At 34.7% G+C, this 7717-nt stretch overlaps 1 pseudogene; it reads left to right on the top strand.

Moving 5' to 3' along the window:
- The first annotated feature begins 3048 nt into the window (after positions 1 to 3048).
- On the top strand, positions 3049 to 4015 carry LOC122290344 (annotated as a pseudogene).
- Positions 4016 to 7717: the final 3702 nt, after the last annotated feature.

Below are 7717 nucleotides of genomic sequence, written 5' to 3'. Positions count from 1 at the left end.
ATTGGTTGGGTAAGTATTAAACTTAAAACTGTCTCTAAATTGCATCGGGGAGATGTGAAATTTTTTAATAAGTTGCAAATCCCTATTTAACCTCCTAACTCGAATAAGGTGATTGTTGTTTATTGGCAAAAAATCAAATATGGGCTGGTTTAAATTGAACATAGATAGTAGTAGCAAAGGGAATCCTGGGGAGTCGGGTGTAGGTGGTGTTTTGCGCAGTGACAAAGGTATTTTACAATTTGCATATGCTGCTAGTCTCGGAGTTTGTTCGAATAACAAAGTTGAGTTGATGGCTTTACTGCTAGGACTACGACACTACAAGGAAATGGGTTTTAACAATATTATGGTAGAGATGGATTCAATGTTAGTCATTTCTTGGTTGAGGGAGGATCGTTATAGTTTGTGGTATTTAGAGGATTTTTTAGAGGAAATAAGGTGTCTATTGTAGGAATTGATGGTTCGGGTTCAGCATGTGTTCAGGGAAGCTAATTGTGCAATAGATTGTCTGGCTAGGATGGGTGGCAGTGGCTGTAATTCCATCTGGTCTTTAGCTCAACATCTTTCTTCCCAGCTTATTGGTATTCTCAGAACTAATAGACTTGGTTTACCATACTTATGACATGTTTCATGCGCTAGAATGGTTTGAAGTGATTCTAGTTTTGCTTTTACCTTTACACGTTTTATATTCATGTTTATAGGGGTAGGAGTTTATATGCAGGGTATACGATGGCTTTATTATTGGTATATAGTGACTTATTTCTTTTTAGAATAAGTTGGCTGACATTTAGAGTGTATAAGGCATTCATCCACCAAAAGTGAGAGTTTCTATTAATAATAGGAGATTTCCCCATCTTTAAAAATATAAAAAAATAAAAGAAGAAAAAACTGGCTGCTTATAAAAAAAATAATAATAATAAAAAAAAAAAAAGGAAAAAAAAAAGCTGGTTATGATTCTCCCTAAAGAAAAACTTAAGAATTGAACTTAACAAAACATCTATAAACCAAGTTTTAAATTTTTTAAAAGTGTAACAGATTTTTTCCTGGTTTGAAGTTTGTATTTATCTGATTTTGTTTTTTTTTTTTTTTTGTAATTGCATTAGTCGATCTAGTTTCTTGGTTTTAAATGTGATATCACTTTTAATTTTTTAGAAAAGTGAAAACAGATTTTTTGTGGTTTGAGTTTATATTTATCTGAAAAAATAGATGGCTTTTATTTTATTTTTTATTTATTATTATTATTATTTTGACAGTGTCTTTTTGTTTCTTGAAACACTTTTCGTAGAAATCACTTGATTGTTATATGTTTGGTTTATACGAATAGTGGGATTTAATACTAAAGTAGGAATTTTTTTTAAGAAAATAGGAAACATTCAAAGAAGAAAAAAAAAAAAAAAAAAACGAAAGCCTAAAGAAAATTTCAAGTTTGATTCTATACATTAAATTATTCATTAACCAAGTTTTTTGTAAAAGAATGGGTAATTCAACTTAGTGCAACATCAATATAAAAACTTCAATGTTTCCTCAATTGATCCCATACAAGATGACAATTATGCCTCAAACCAGCCAACCAACATTTTGAGCTAATCTTTTTGTAAAACTTGTATTAAACAAGTTTAGCAAAATGATCAATTTGCTAAACTTGCATTGAACTAATTTTTTTCGTTTCTAATATATCCAAATATGTAATTATTATATTTGACTAATCGATCATTATCCAAATGAAAAATTGTTTTGTGTTTACATGCATTAAATTATTCATCAATCAAATTTTTTTTAGAAAACCATATTATTTTTGTAGAAAAACAGTTTCACCCAACTAAACAAACGTGCAAAGCTCCTGACATAGAAAAATGACAGATACTTATCCCATAACATAGGTAAATAGTAAATACTAATAGTTGCGGATTTAGTATATGATAAAAATACTAGTTATAGTTAATAATTATTTGTTGGTGGAGTCATAATCCAATTTAATTGAGTTAGTATTGGAGGGCTTGGGTTAAAAATTGAAGCTGAAAAAGTGAACCAATCCACCAAATCAAGAACTATTCTTGTTGCAACCAAGGGTACGTACTTAAAAGCCACAATACTTGGGGCTTTGGGAATGCTACTCAAGGCTTGAATGTTCAACATAAGAGCTTCGTTCAAAGCCATAAACATTTTTGTAATGGCATGTACGTGTGTACACACCAATAATATTGTCTGAGAAGAAAGGTCAAATGATAAAAAATGAATTTTTAATTGGAATCTACGGCTCCTATTCCAGCTTTCGTGAGCTGACTTTTTCACAAACGTTCAACTAGGTGATCAGGTATGCTGCTCCACCATATATGATTTTACCATTAAATAAAATAGAAAGACTTAGTTGATTATTGTAATTTTGGTGGTTTTATTATTTATATCATAGCAGATAATAGTGTGAAAAGGGGCCCATCCATTATCTGGAAATCTAGGAATTGGTCTTTCCATGACTAAATATCTCCATAGAAAGTCATTTCAGTTTCACAATGTTGAAGGAGTCAATAAAATTCTGCAACAGCAGGTAGAGGTCATGCCAACTTAACTTTCGCGAACTGCTTTCCTTGTCCTTGAGCCATGAGATCATGGCTCACGAACCTGCCCAAGTTATTGAATTGATCTTGTCCCACGAAAATAACTTACAATATTATCTTTCAACCGACATCCAAGAATTTACGATATGCATCTTATAATCACTGACAGAAAGAGTTTTGCTATTCGCAAGCCTGATGTGTAACACCAATACTTTTCTAATTCAATGGTGTGTCAAATGTGTGTCAAAAAGCTTATAGATTTTTCCCTGACAAAACCCAACCAATTTCCATATCGGAACTTCTCTGCTACAAACTCATATTCTATGTGATCTTTTGGACGTTTTTGTATTCCCCTCATCATTTGACTTGGTCCATATGCTGTTTGCCTCGGATAAATTAAAATGATAAAGATGAAGACTTGTGGGGTTTTCAGGAGAGGAAAAGTTCTATATATAGGACCATTATTCCCAACCTATGGAGTATCCCAGTATCTCATCTTCAAAAAGGGCAAAAAAAAACGATTAGTTCTAAAAACGAAAAACCAAAAGCCGATTGCAGCCATGAAGATTCCATCAAGTTCACACATCCACATGCTGTCATACCTCGTCGTGTTGTTGCTTCTCCCCTTGATTTCCTTCTCAGCCGACCCCGATTCATTACAGGATTTCTGTGTGGCAGATCAAAGTGCCAGCTCTATATCAGTTAATGGCTTCCCTTGCAAACCTGCCTCAGAAGTAACTTCAGATGATTTCTTTTTTGATGGTTTGAGCAAAGTAGGTGACACATCAAACATCTTTGGCTCAAACGTCACTGGAGGTAATGTGCTTACTTTTCCTGCACTCAACACGCTCGGGATTTCAATGAACAGAGTGGACTTTGCTCCGGGAGGAGTTAATCCACCCCACTCTCACCCTCGTGCAACCGAGAGCGGTGTGGTCATCGAAGGAAAGCTCCTTGTGGGGTTTGTGACAACTGGGAATGTGTATCACTCTAAAGTCTTGACTGCTGGGTAGATGTTTGTCATTCCTAGAGGACTTGTACACTCCCAAAAGAATGTTGGAGTAGGGAAGGCCCTTGTCATCGCGGCTTTCAACAGTCAGTTACCAGGGGCTGTGGTCCTTCCCTTTACTCTCTTTGCTTCAACACCCTCGATTCCAGATGATGTCCTAACTAGGGCCTTCCAAGTAGAAGAAAAGGTTGTTAAATCTATAAAGTCGAAGTTCAGTTCTTGAGCTAAGACCTTCCACTCCAGAAAATCTCCCATTTATCTAAAAATTGTGTTGTAGTAATGCTTTTGATTTGAGGTTGCCTGCCTCCTATTCTTTTGTTGTTGTTCTTTGTGTTTTTATTCATTGTGTTGATTTGAAGTTCAGCACTTGTAATACTTGTGTTGTTATTCAGTTTGTTTATCTTTATAGTCATGGTTGCTTATGATTAAATAAGAAAATAAAGGCTTTACAGTAGGATGGCACGGTACTCTCTGGAGTACCACTCTTATGCAGTAACTATAAACAAAAATCCACTATTAAAAAAGTCTCCAATTGTTTTCTGTTCAAGGAACTCTAAAATCTTTCTTCATTTGAATTTGTTCACAACACTAATAAACAATCGTCTGGATCGGTTAGTGAACATATTAAACAATGAATTAGAAAATGAAGGAGAATCCAGAAAGCACAATCCTCACACTACACGGTTCAACACCAATTCGTATCAATTAGTGACATACCGTAGCAATGAATAAGAATTTATAATTCCAGAAAGTACAGTTCTTTGCCTACATGCCTAATGTTAACCTAGGATATTTTTTCTACATACCAGGGTAATTGTCTAAGGTTTATCCAGTAAATGATACATGAGAAGACCAATGCACTTTCTACATAATGATATCATCTTGCTTCAAATAGACAGGAAACTCATTTCAACACCAGATGATGAGAAACCTAGACAAAGCTGGCCATTATGGGTGTTCAACCGGGTTTCGGATCGGGTGTCTGGGTATACCCAGGCCGGAACCCGGGTTCAAAATCTGAACCGAGTTCCAGCCCAGTTATACCCGGGTTATGATCCGGTCCAAAATCCGGAGATCACTCGGGTTTATACAACCCAGAAATCCAGATTCCGGATAAAAACTGGTTTTTTTTATTTAACTAAAATCATTCTGTTCTCAATTTTTTTATGTTGAAAAAATGTTTACAAAAAATCCAATATTTATTGCAATTTTTTTCAAGAAATATTGTTGAAATGTAGAATTTTTTTGTTATATAAAAGCTTATATTTTTTATATCATTGTCCATGATAATAAAAATATCAACTAATTATAATCAATACATACATATAAGCTAACGCTATAAACAACTAAATATTCATATGTGTATATATGCATGCATCATAATGCAATCCACTATATATTCCATTATTTGCTATTTATATATTACAAAATACAAAATTACAATATATAAATTACAAAATCAGATGCATTTCCATCAATGATTTAATCCCCACACCAAATAGCAACTTCAAATGATTGGACCGAAAGAGATCCTGCAAAAAATGAAAACTTAAGAGTAAATCCATGGGTAGACTAAGATATGGTTGGCTGAACAAGCATAATTTATGAGTGAAATAAAATAAAGTTGGCTTCTTTCTTTTGCAATCCATCTAATCCTATAACACGCTCTTGAATTGAAGAAAGTTATTGCCTGGACTTTGGATTCTTTGATAGATGACATCCAAGTAGAAAGAATCAACCAAATTAAGATCATCTTCATGCCAAAAATTCTTTTTTTTTTTTTTTGGTTAGGGTACTGGCAGTGATTTTAGACTACCAAGTTTGATTGATTGTGGTTGGTTTGTTGTCATAGCTACTTCATTCCAAGTTATTTTTTTTACCTCATTAAGCTGCCTATTACACAAAAACCAACCCTTTGAATCTGAATAGAAAACATAATAAGTCACACATAAACCAATTCCAGAAAATGCAATTTTCACAATAAAGTTTCCTTGTTAGAAATTCAGCTATGGGACAATTCACTTTGATTGATTCCCAGATTTCATTCTAAGTCTACAAAATCCCCATATCTTGAAAGCCCGAAGACTAAATATCAAAACATCAGGATATGAAATGTTAGAAGGTTGTAAGCCTTTAACATTAATATATAGAATATATTACAAGTGCATAAAAACAAATCTAAATATTCTTGTATTAGTTGAAATGCAACTTTGTTTGATATGACACTCACGAGGCATGAACTTTTAGTGTGTAAAGCCAAAGCAAAGTGATTAACTTTGATTTGATGGAGATGGGCATCATGATCATCAAAAGCATGAACAGGCAAGGTAGGTCACATGAAAAGAGCAATATAATGAAACATTTACAAGGCACTGAGAGCAAACTACATGATTAGTTACTACTGGACAAACATCAATTTCTCAAGGTTAGGGTTGCAGATGGTATGGATCATATCTAAACATTTATGTTGTCTTTATAAACCTTCAAAGATTGCAAAAATTTCCATGCAAAGATTGGAGAAATTGTTTCCACACATAAGGCAATCTGTCACCTTAAACATGTACATATTTTTTTTAAAACACCAGTTTTTTCCAAACTCAATATAAGATATATTCTAAAACCCAAATCAACATAGATCTGTATAAGATATACTCTAATATGCAATGCACAAAAAAAAAATCAAAATCAACAAATAGAGAACAAAAGAAACAGAGATAGGAAAACATACCCAGGGATGAAGACGACGGCATGAGGATCTAACCCATAAACTGACTAAAGGAGTTCTTCCTAGATCTGGGCAGAGTAGTGGAAAACAACCCATGTTAAAAGAATAAATAAATTTAAAAAAATAGATTTCAGATCTGCGAGAGGAAACGAAAGAAAATGAGAGAGAAAGATTGGGGGAATGACCTGTTGGGAGTCTTGGGCGAAGGAAATCGCATCCCAGGGTGAAGGAAATCGCAGTTGAGTTAGCACACATGCGTTTGGAGAGATATGGCAGCAGGCAAAGAGAGATCGAGAGATATGGTTTTATGTTTTATTATCTAATTTTCTCGCACTTTCTTGGGGAGTTTCTCTGGCTTTCTCTCCGAGGTCGGGTGGGGTGGGGGGAAGAGGGTGTCTGCCTATCACCACGGCGGCAACGGCTACAGTTTCATGGGTTGAGAGAGAGAGAGAGAGAGAGAGAGAGAGAGAGAGAGAGAGAGAGAACAGATGAGAGACTGAATCGGGGGGAGGGGAAGGACTGAAGGAAACGTAGGTTTTTTTTTTTTTTTTTTTTTTGCCTTTATATACAAACCCGGTTGACAAGGTTATGAATATGGTTAACCGGATTTTCTACCCGGATATGGACCAGATAAATCTGGTTTTAATGATATGGGTTCTGGTCCAGATCGGAACCCAGAACCTGAATTCGAGTATGCGGGTTCCATACCGGACCGGAAAAAAATCCGACCCGGATGAACAGTCTTATTGGCCATTGATTATGGATGACAAACTGAAGTACTAATCCTATTCCTGATCCCCTTATGCCCACGATACTAAATTGCTCTTTCAAAACGACCACCAACCTGCATGTGCAACCATTTAGGCTGTGAGGTTTGAGCAAATTCCCTTAATGCTTGTGATCCAAATATAATTCCAGAAGCATCAAATGGATGTGCACCAATGTTAAAAACTAGGTGGGAGAATTATTTTATGCAAAACTGTATTATCATTTGTATATCACTTTAAAAATATATAATTGTAAAGGAGAATAAGTATGGAAACATGTATAAAAGGTAAGTAGACTAATTTATACAAATTAGACATATTCCTAAAATTAAAGTGACTGATTTTCTGAAGATGGAGAGTCCGGAAAATATAGCAACTGTCAATATATGACAACTGTTAATATATATAATTCCAGTAAAGTTTTGGGGAAAAGACATTTTCTATCCTCCAACTCACGTGTTTTCACTTGGCACCCTGCAAATCAAATTAGCACCCTCCATTAAGAGTCGATAGTCAAGATTGTGCCATGTCATCTATTTCTCGTCCTCTTAGTGGTCAAACTTTGATAAAGAACGGAATTCAAGAAAAAGTAAACGTTAGAGAGACCAATATCTCCTCAGTGTATCCAACAAGAAATTGTGTAACAAAAGACTCGGGTATGATT

The sequence above is a fragment of the Carya illinoinensis genome, chromosome 12, assembly GCF_018687715.1.
Source record: "Carya illinoinensis cultivar Pawnee chromosome 12, C.illinoinensisPawnee_v1, whole genome shotgun sequence".
NCBI lineage: Eukaryota > Viridiplantae > Streptophyta > Magnoliopsida > Fagales > Juglandaceae > Carya > Carya illinoinensis.
This window is presented reverse-complemented; position numbering and strand designations above follow the sequence as displayed.